At 45.4% G+C, this 10,000-nt stretch overlaps 1 protein-coding gene across 1 annotated transcript in view; it reads left to right on the top strand.

Moving 5' to 3' along the window:
• Window positions 1–7,191: 7,191 nt before the first annotated feature.
• The window catches only part of LOC139419150 (receptor-type tyrosine-protein phosphatase delta-like), a 228,172-nt gene continuing 225,363 nt past the window's right edge, over window positions 7,192–10,000 (top strand). The window contains exon 1 of the mRNA XM_071169124.1: window positions 7,192–7,266. The gene's annotated coding sequence lies outside the window, so the exon portion shown is untranslated. The remainder of the gene's footprint in view (window positions 7,267–10,000) is intronic.

Genomic DNA, 10,000 nt, shown 5'->3' with positions numbered 1-10,000 from the left:
CACTCTCTCTCTCCAACCACTCTCTCTCCATTTTCCTCTGACTCTCTCTCTCTCTCCATTTTCCTCTGACTCTCTCTCTCTCCAACCACTCTCTCTCTTCATTTTCCTCTGACTCTCTCTCCATTTTCCTCTGACTCTCTCTCTCTCCAACCACTCTCTCTCTCCAACCACTCTCTCTCCATTTTCCTCTGACTCTCTCTCTCTCTCCATTTTCCTCTGACTCTCTCTCTCTCCAACCACTCTCTCTCTTCATTTTCCTCTGACTCTCTCTCCATTTTCCTCTGACTCTCTCTCTCTCCAACCACTCTCTCTCTCCAACCACTCTCTCTCCATTTTCCTCTGACTCTCTCTCTCTCTCCATTTTCCTCTGACTCTCTCTCTCTCCAACCACTCTCTCTCTTCATTTTCCTCTGACTCTCTCTCCATTTTCCTCTGACTCTCTCTCTCTCCAACCACTCTCTCTCTCCAACCACTCTCTCTCCATTTTCCTCTGACTCTCTCTCTTCATTTTCCTCTGACTCTCTCTCTCTCCAACCACTCTCTCTCTCCAACCACTCTCTCTCCATTTTCCTCTGACTCTCTCTCTCTCTCCATTTTCCTCTGACTCTCTCTCTCTCCAACCACTCTCTCTCTTCATTTTCCTCTGACTCTCTCTCCATTTTCCTCTGACTCTCTCTCTCTCCAACCACTCTCTCTCTCCAACCACTCTCTCTCCATTTTCCTCTGACTCTCTCTCTCTCTCCATTTTCCTCTGACTCTCTCTCTCTCCAACCACTCTCTCTCTTCATTTTCCTCTGACTCTCTCTCCATTTTCCTCTGACTCTCTCTCTCTCCAACCACTCTCTCTCTCCAACCACTCTCTCTCCATTTTCCTCTGACTCTCTCTCTTCATTTTCCTCTGACTCTCTCTCCATTTTCCTCTGACTCTCTCTCTCTCCAACCACTCTCTCTCTCCAACCACTCTCTCTCTCCATTTTCCTCTGACTCTCTCTCCATTTCCCTCTGACTCTCTCTCTCTCTCCAACCTCTCTCTCTCTCCATTTTCCTCTGACTCTCTCTCTCTCTCCATTTTCCTCTGACTCTCTCTCTCTCCAACCACTCTCTCTCTTCATTTTCCTCTGACTCTCTCTCCATTTTCCTCTGACTCTCTCTCTCTCCAACCACTCTCTCTCTCCAACCACTCTCTCTCCATTTTCCTCTGACTCTCTCTCTCTCTCCATTTTCCTCTGACTCTCTCTCTCTCCAACCACTCTCTCTCTTCATTTTCCTCTGACTCTCTCTCCATTTTCCTCTGACTCTCTCTCTCTCCAACCACTCTCTCTCTCCAACCACTCTCTCTCCATTTTCCTCTGACTCTCTCTCTTCATTTTCCTCTGACTCTCTCTCCATTTTCCTCTGACTCTCTCTCTCTCCAACCACTCTCTCTCTCCAACCACTCTCTCTCTTCATTTTCCTCTGACTCTCTCTCCATTTTCCTCTGACTCTCTCTCTCTCCAACCACTCTCTCTCTCCAACCACTCTCTCTCTCCATTTTCCTCTGACTCTCTCTCCATTTCCCTCTGACTCTCTCTCTCTCTCCAACCTCTCTCTCTCTCCATTTTCCTCTGACTCTCTCTCTTCATTTTCCCCTGACTCTCTCTCTCTCTCCAACCTCTCTCTCTCCATTTTCCTCTGACTCTCTCTCCATTTTCCCCTGACTCTCTCTCTCTCTCCATTTTCCCCTGACTCTCTCTTTCCCTCCAACCACGGGGTATGGAGAGGAGCTAACTGAAAAGATGACGCTCTAAAATAAGAAATATTCAGTAGCAGAAAAAGTACGACTCCGTCCCAAATGGCACCCTATTCCCTATTCAGTGCACTATTTTTAGACCAGGTCCTATGGTCCAAAGTAGTGCACTGTAACAGGGAATAGGGTGTCATTTTGGACGCAAAACTGCCATAACTAGTGTGTAATGGGAACATTTACGTTCTAATAAGCGTGAAATAGAACTATTTAAATATAACTATTTCACAGCGTGAAGTCAAATCTCTCTCAGTCTAGTAGGAGATGCTCAGCAGAATGAGAGATCAGATCCAGATCAGATCCTGGAGAAGAGATGCTCAGCAGAGTGAGAGATCAGATCCAGATCAGATCCTGGAGAAGAGATGCTCAGGAGAATGAGAGATCAGATCCAGATCAGACCCTGGAGAAGAGATGCTCAGCAGAATGAGAGATCAGATCCAGATCCTGTAGAAGAGATGCTCAGCAGAATGAGAGATCAGACCCAGATCAGATCCTGGAGAAGAGATGCTCAGCAGAATGAGAGATCAGATCCAGATCAGACCCTGTAGAAGAGATGCTCAGCAGAATGAGAGATCAGATCCAGATCAGATCCTGGAGAAGAGATGCTCAGCAGAATGAGAGATCAGATCCAGATCAGATCCTGGAGAAGAGATGCTCAGCAGAATGAGAGATCAGATCCAGATCAGATCCTGGAGAAGAGATGCTCAGCAGAATGAGAGATCAGATCCAGATCAGATCCTGGAGAAGAGATGCTCAGCAGAATGAGAGATCAGATCCAGATCAGATCCTGGAGAAGAGATGCTCAGCAGAATGAGAGATCAGATCCAGATCAGATCCTGGAGAAGAGATGCTCAGCAGAATGAGAGATCAGATCCAGATCCTGTAGAAGAGATGCTCAGCAGAATGAGAGATCAGACCCAGATCAGACCCTGTAGAAGAGATGCTCAGCAGAATGAGAGATCAGACCCTGTAGAAGAGATGCTCAGCAGAATGAGAGATCAGACCCTGTAGAAGAGATGCTCAGCAGAATGAGAGATCAGACCCAGATCAGATCCTGGAGAAGAGATGCTCAGCAGAATGAGAGATCAGATCAGACCCTGTAGAAGAGATGCTCAGCAGAATGAGAGATCAGATCCAGATCAGATCCTGGAGAAGAGATGCTCAGCAGAATGAGAGATCAGATCCAGATCAGATCCTGGAGAAGAGATGCTCAGCAGAATGAGAGATCAGACCCTGTAGAAGAGATGGTCAGCAGAATGAGAGATCAGACCCTGTAGAAGAGATGCTCAGCAGTATGAGAGATCAGATCAGATCAGCAGTATGAGAGATCAGATAAGATCCTGTAGAAGAGATGCTCAGCAGAATGAGAGATCAGATCAGACCCTGTAGAAGAGATGCTCAGCAGAATGAGAGATCAGATCCTGTAGAAGAGATGCTCAGCAGAATGAGAGATCAGATCCTGTAGAAGAGATGCTCAGCAGAATGAGAGGCCAGATCAGACCCTGTAGAAGAGATGCTCAGCAGAATGAGAGATCAGATCAGATCCTGTAGAAGAGATGCTCAGCAGTATGAGAGATCAGATCAGATCAGCAGTATGAGAGATCAGATCAGATCCTGTAGAAGAGATGCTCAGCAGAATGAGAGATCAGATCAGACCCTGTAGAAGAGATGCTCAGCAGAATGAGAGATCAGATCCTGTAGAAGAGATGCTCAGCAGAATGAGAGATCAGATCCTGTAGAAGAGATGCTCAGCAGAATGAGAGGCCAGATCAGACCCTGTAGAAGAGATGCTCAGCAGAATGAGAGATCAGATCAGATCCTGTAGAAGAGATGCTCAGCAGTATGAGAGATCAGATCAGATCAGCAGTATGAGAGATCAGATCAGATCCTGTAGAAGAGATGCTCAGCAGAATGAGAGATCAGATCAGACCCTGTAGAAGAGATGCTCAGCAGAATGAGAGATCAGATCCTGTAGAAGAGATGCTCAGCAGAATGAGAGATCAGATCCTGTAGAAGAGATGCTCAGCAGAATGAGAGGCAAGATCAGACCCTGTAGAAGAGATGCTCAGCAGAATGAGAGATCAGATCAGATCCTGTAGAAGAGATGCCCAGCAGAATGAGAGATCAGATCAGATCCTGTAGAAGGGATGCTCAGCAGAATGAGAGATCAGATCAGATCCTGTAGAAGAGATGCTCAGCAGAATGAGAGATCAGATCAGACCCTGTAGAAGAGATGCTCAGCAGAATGAGAGATCAGATCCTGTAGAAGAGATGCTTAGCAGAATGAGAGGCCAGATCAGACCCTGTAGAAGAGATGCTCAGCAGAATGAGAGATCAGATCAGATCCTGTAGAAGAGATGCTCAGCAGAATGAGAGATCAGATCAGACCCTGTAGAAGAGATGCCCAGCAGAAAAAGAGATCAGATCAGATCCTGTAGAAGAGATGCTCAGCAGAATGAGAGATCAGATCAGATCCTGTAGAAGAGATGCTCAGCAGAATGAGAGATCAGACCCTGTAGAAGAGATGCTCAGCAGAATGAGAGATCAGATCAGATCCTGTAGAAGAGATGCTCAGCAGAATGAGAGCTCAGACCCTGTAGAAGAGATGCTCAGCAGAATGAGAGATCAGACCCTGTAGAAGAGATGCTCAGCAGAATGAGAAATCAGATCAGACCCTGTAGAAGAGATGCTCAGCAGAATGAGAAATCAGATCAGATCCTGTAGAAGAGATGCTCAGCAGAATGAGAGATCAGACCCTGTATAAGATAACTTTTCTCTAGTCTACAAGTTTCCTGGTATACCTTCACACACACACACACATACACACACGTACCCACACACACGAACCCCCCCCCCCCCCCACACACACACACACACACACACACACGCATACACACAGACAAACACACCCTGGTCGTTCATAGAGAAGTGTCAGTCAAGTGTGATTGGTCCCTGCTGTTGAAAACCACAGTACCAATTATTTGTAATCATCAGAGGGGAGCTCCTGTGGCCTGGATGCCTCTAAGTGTGTGTGTGTGTGTGTGTGTGTGTATGTGTGTGTGTGTGTGTGTGTGTGTGTGTGTGTGTGTGTGTGTGTGTGTGTGTGTGTGTGTGTGTGTGTGTGTGTGTGTGTGTGTGTGTGTGTAGTGTGTGTCATTCTACAATGTCTGCTAGTGGTTTGGTACCAAATAGCATCATTGATAAGTCTCTCTGATGCCTAGAGGTCAGGCAACCGGATGTATTAAATGTCAACTCTTTGATGTGCCTGGGCCAAGAGAAGACCCGTTTCCTCTTTCTTTCATATCCATTCTTCCTTCCTGTATTGGACTACATGTTGTAGTATAGTGTTGTTCTACAGGGGTGGCCAACCCTCCTCCTGGACAGTGCAGGCTTTTGTTCCGGCCCAGCTGTAAGCCTCTAACATCTGATTCTGTTCGTTCAGCTGCTCAGCAGGACCTGCCGTATACACTGTTTCTGTGCTGTTGGTGTTTTGTGCAACAGAAGCATGTAGTTTACTATGTGAGTCCCCATTTGCATATCGCTGATGGGGACTAGACTGGGCTGATTGTCTTCTGGGTCAACTCACTCACACACACACACACACACACACACACACAGACACACAGACACACAGACACAGACACACACACACACACAGACACAGACACACAGACACACACACACACAGACACACACACACACAGACACACACAGACACACACAGACACAGACACATACAGACACATGCATGTGCACACACACACACACACACACACACACACACACACACACACACACACACACACACAGAGAGAGAGAGAAAGAGAGTGAGATAGAGAGCAAGTGAGAGACGACAGAGAGAGAAAAGAGAGAGAGAGAGAAAAAGAGAGAGAGAAACCTAAAACCCTCCACAACAAAGCCATCACCTACAGAGAGAATATCCTGGAGAAGAGTCCCCTAAGCAAGCTGGTCTTTTTTGCTCTGTTCACAAACACAAACACACCCCACAGGGCCCCAGGACAGCAACACAATTAGACACAACCAAATCATGAGAAAAACTAAAAGAATTAACCAAAAAACAGAGAAAACTAGAATGCTAGCACTAAACATCACACAGCAGAATACCTGACCACTGTGACTGACCCAAACTTAAAGGAAAGGTTTGACTATGTACAGACTCAGTGAGCATAGCCTTGCTATTGAGAAAGGCCGCCGTAGGCAGACCTGGCTCTCAAGAGAAGACAGGCTATGTGCACACTTCCCACAAAATGAGGTGGAAACTGAGCTGCACTTCCTAACCTCCTGGCCAATGTATGACCATATTAGAGACACATATTTCCCTCAGATTATACAGACCCACAAATCCAATTTTGATAAACTCCCATATCTACTGGGTGAATTTCCACAGTGTGCCATCACAACAGCAAGATTTGTGACCTGTTGTCACAAGAAAAGGTCAACCAGTGAAGAACAAACAACATTGTAAATACAACCCATATTTATGCTTGTTTATTTTCCCTTTTGTACTTGAACTATTTGCACATCATTACAACACTGTACATATACATAATATGACTTTTTGAAATGTCTTTATTGTTTTAGAAATTTTGTGAGTGTAATGTTTACTGTTTATTTTTATTGTTTTTTTCACTTCTATTTATTGTCTATTTCACCAATAAAGCCCCTTAAATTGAACTTAAATTGTGTTGGAAGGAGGGAGAGAGAAGGAGAGAGGCGCACAAACACCTGGAATAGCGAAGTACCAAAACATTGTCTGCAGCGCAGTAATCATGTCCAACCACAACAACAACAACAACAAAACGATTGACGACATGACTGATTAAGTTATTAAGTTATTAAGAGAGAGTTGTTCCCATCCGACAGTGACGTCACGTCCCAGTCCCGGTTCGCGTCCCGGTGCTAAAGAGAAAGGGAATTCTCCCTGCGTAGAGAGGAGTTCATTCCATTTCGCACTCGATCTCATCCGCGGAGGTCGCGCCGCGCGTCACGCTCTTTCCATCTCCATCTTCCGCACGCCAAACAGAGACAATAATGATCGTTTCCACCGGGAGACTGATGAGGAGGGAGGAGAACTAACACGTTGAAGCTCTATATACGGGGAGAATATCAACAGACGGGGTCTGATGCTTTAAATCTGCGGGACTCCAACTCCCGCTCCCAGCACTCTCGAAACCCCTACTTAACAACTCAGTCACACAGGGGTAGGAATTATTGAAGCGAGAGAGAGGAAAACCGAGAAGAAAACAGAGTAGAAGAAAATCCTGCCTGGATTATTTCTTTAAACGCGGCATCCGCGGTGGACTATACAGTATTTCATACAGTGGACTATACAGTATTTCATACGGTGGACTATACAGTATTTCATACGGTGGACTATACAGTATTTCATACGGTGGACAATACGGTGTTTCATACGAGTGAAGCCAGGATTTAAAGACCGCTGCTGGCAGGATGTTGATACGGTAAGGATGTGATCTCGAGACATGGCCACGGGGAGTTATGATTTATCGACGCGCTGTTTGTGTTGACAAAGCCGAATATGCGGAACTCCTTAACAGTACCGGTTGTCCCTCATTTATAGGATAACGGATTTGTTTGTGCGTTTTACAGTAGCCCAATAAATTCCATTTAAATCTGTTTAAATCTCTATCGGAATATTGTTTTTAAATACTACACCTTGCCTATCTCTCTCACCGTTTCCCACCGGTCTTGTTAACGCTGTAGCCCACGATGTCTCTAGCCCGCGAAAATGAGTATAGGCCTATTGCAAGTGGACAGAATTAGCCTATATATTTCAGTTTGAAATGATTTCAATATTTCCTATTTCTCAGGCGACATGCAGGGCAGTGTAAACTACATTTTTAAGAGATCAGCCACCAGCTTTTTGGATTGTTGAAACATCTGGAAGTTACCCCCAGCCCTTCTCCTCTCCTTATTTCACACTACAGCCCAATGCATGTGATGCCCAAAACAGTGATACCTGTGCTGCTTCCCGAATAGCAGTGTTCCCGATGAGGGGAGAGGATGCCATTGGGAATGTAGTCCTGATATCTGCTCATCACTTCCCTCCCTGAGAGGTTCTAGAACGTGACTGGTGTCACCACGGCAACATATTATACTGTCTTTTAACAGATAGGACACAGCTGTAGGCAGGATAATACAGGTGTGTGTGTGTGTGTGTGTGACCCAGAATGGAAATTGTGTGTGTCTGTGTGACCCAGAATGAAAATTGTGTGTGTGTGTGTGTGTGTGTGTGTGTGTGTGTGCGTACCGTGTCTACACACACACACACCGAACCACACGCGTTAGTGTGTGTTGACCTGATAGTGCCTTCAGAGTGTGTGTGTGTGTGTAGACACGGTACGCACACACACACACACACACACACACACACACACATACCAAACCACACGCGTTAGTGTGTGATGACCTGATAGTGCCTTCAGAGTGTGTGTGTTGATGGAGTTGGCAGTCAGTCAGCAGTCCTGTTATAAGACCCTGACGGTAAGAGCAGCACTAATCTGCCTCCCCAACGGCCACTCTATTCCCTATATATAGTGCTCTACTGGTCCAAAGTAGGGCCCTGCATTGTGTAGGGAATAGGGTGTCATTTGGGACTGAGAACTGAAGGAAAGCCCCAGCTGTTCCCACCACAACTATCAATCTACAAACACCGATTAGACCTTTACTCTGCACGCTCTCTAATGTGTGTGTGTGTGTGTGTGTGTGTGTGTGTGTGTGTGTGTGTCTGTGTGTGTCTGTGTCTGTGTGTGTGTGTGTGTGTGTGTGTGTGTGTGTGTGTGTGTGTGTCTGTGTCTGTGTCTGTGTGTCTGCCAGCCATTAAGCCATCATTCTCCTCTCAGTTTTGTTACATTACAGCCTTTTTCTAAAATTGATTACATTTGTTTTTTCCCCTCAACAAAGTACCGAGTAAAGGGTCTGAACGTTTATGTTTTTTATTTTTATTTTATAAATTTGCAAACATTTCTGAAAACCTGTTTCTGCTTGGTCATTATGGGGTTTAGTGTGTAGATTGATGAGGAACTGTTGTTATTAAATCTGTTTTAGAGTAAGGCTGTAATAAAATGTGGGAAAGGGGTCTGAATACTGTCTGAATGCCCTGTATATCTACAGTCTGAATGCCCTGTATATCTACTGTCTGAATGCCCTGTATATCTACTGTCTGAATGCCCTGTATATCTACTGTCTGAATGCCCTGTATATCTACTGTCTGAATGCCCTGTATATCTACTGTCTGAATGCCCTGTATATCTACTGTCTGAATGCCCTGTATATCTACTGTCTGAATGCCCTGTATATCTACTGTCTGAATGCCCTGTATATCTACTGTCTGAATGCCCTGTATATCTACTGTCTGAATGCCCTGTATATCTACTGTCTGAATGCCCTGTATATCTACTGTCTGAATGCCCTGTATATCTACTGTCTGAATGCCCTGTATATCTACTGTCTGAATGCTCTGTATATCTACTGTCTGAATGCCCTGTATATCTACTGTCTGAATGCCCTGTATATCTACTGTCTGAATGCCCTGTATATCTACTGTCTGAATGCCCTGTATATCTACTGTCTGAATGCCCTGTATATCTACTGTCTGAATGCCCTGTATATCTACTGTCTGAATGCCCTGTATATCTACTGTCTGAATGTCCTGTATATCTACTGTCTGAATGTCCTGTATATCTACAGTCTGAATGCCCTGTATATCTACTGTCTGAATGCCCTGTATATCTACTGTCTGAATGCCCTGTATATCAACTGTCTGAATGCCCTGTAAAAAAAAATGTTATTTTCAATGACGGCCTAGGAACGTGGGTTAACTAGTGGGTTAACTACCTTGTTCAGGGGCAGAACGACAGATTTTTACCTTATCAGCTCGGGGATTCGATCCATCAACCTTTGATCTAACAACCGGTTACTGGCCCAACGCTCTAACCACTAGGCTACCTGCCACCCCAACATCACCCTAACAATGTCAAATGATATCCGAGGTCAGATGTCAGTCTAAAGGTGTGTGTTTTTGTGTGTGTGTGTGTTTTCCAATCCAACTGTCCCTCCCCTCAGAGAGATTAGGCCACAAGATGTGATGGATGCCAGAGTCTGTACAGCCAGCTTGTTAGCGGTTAAATTTGAGGGTCTGTCCCTCCCCCTCTCCCCCTCTCCCTCTCTCTCTCT

Source organism: Oncorhynchus clarkii, chromosome 10 (genome assembly GCF_045791955.1).
Source record: "Oncorhynchus clarkii lewisi isolate Uvic-CL-2024 chromosome 10, UVic_Ocla_1.0, whole genome shotgun sequence".
Classification (NCBI taxonomy): domain Eukaryota; kingdom Metazoa; phylum Chordata; class Actinopteri; order Salmoniformes; family Salmonidae; genus Oncorhynchus; species Oncorhynchus clarkii.
This window is presented reverse-complemented; position numbering and strand designations above follow the sequence as displayed.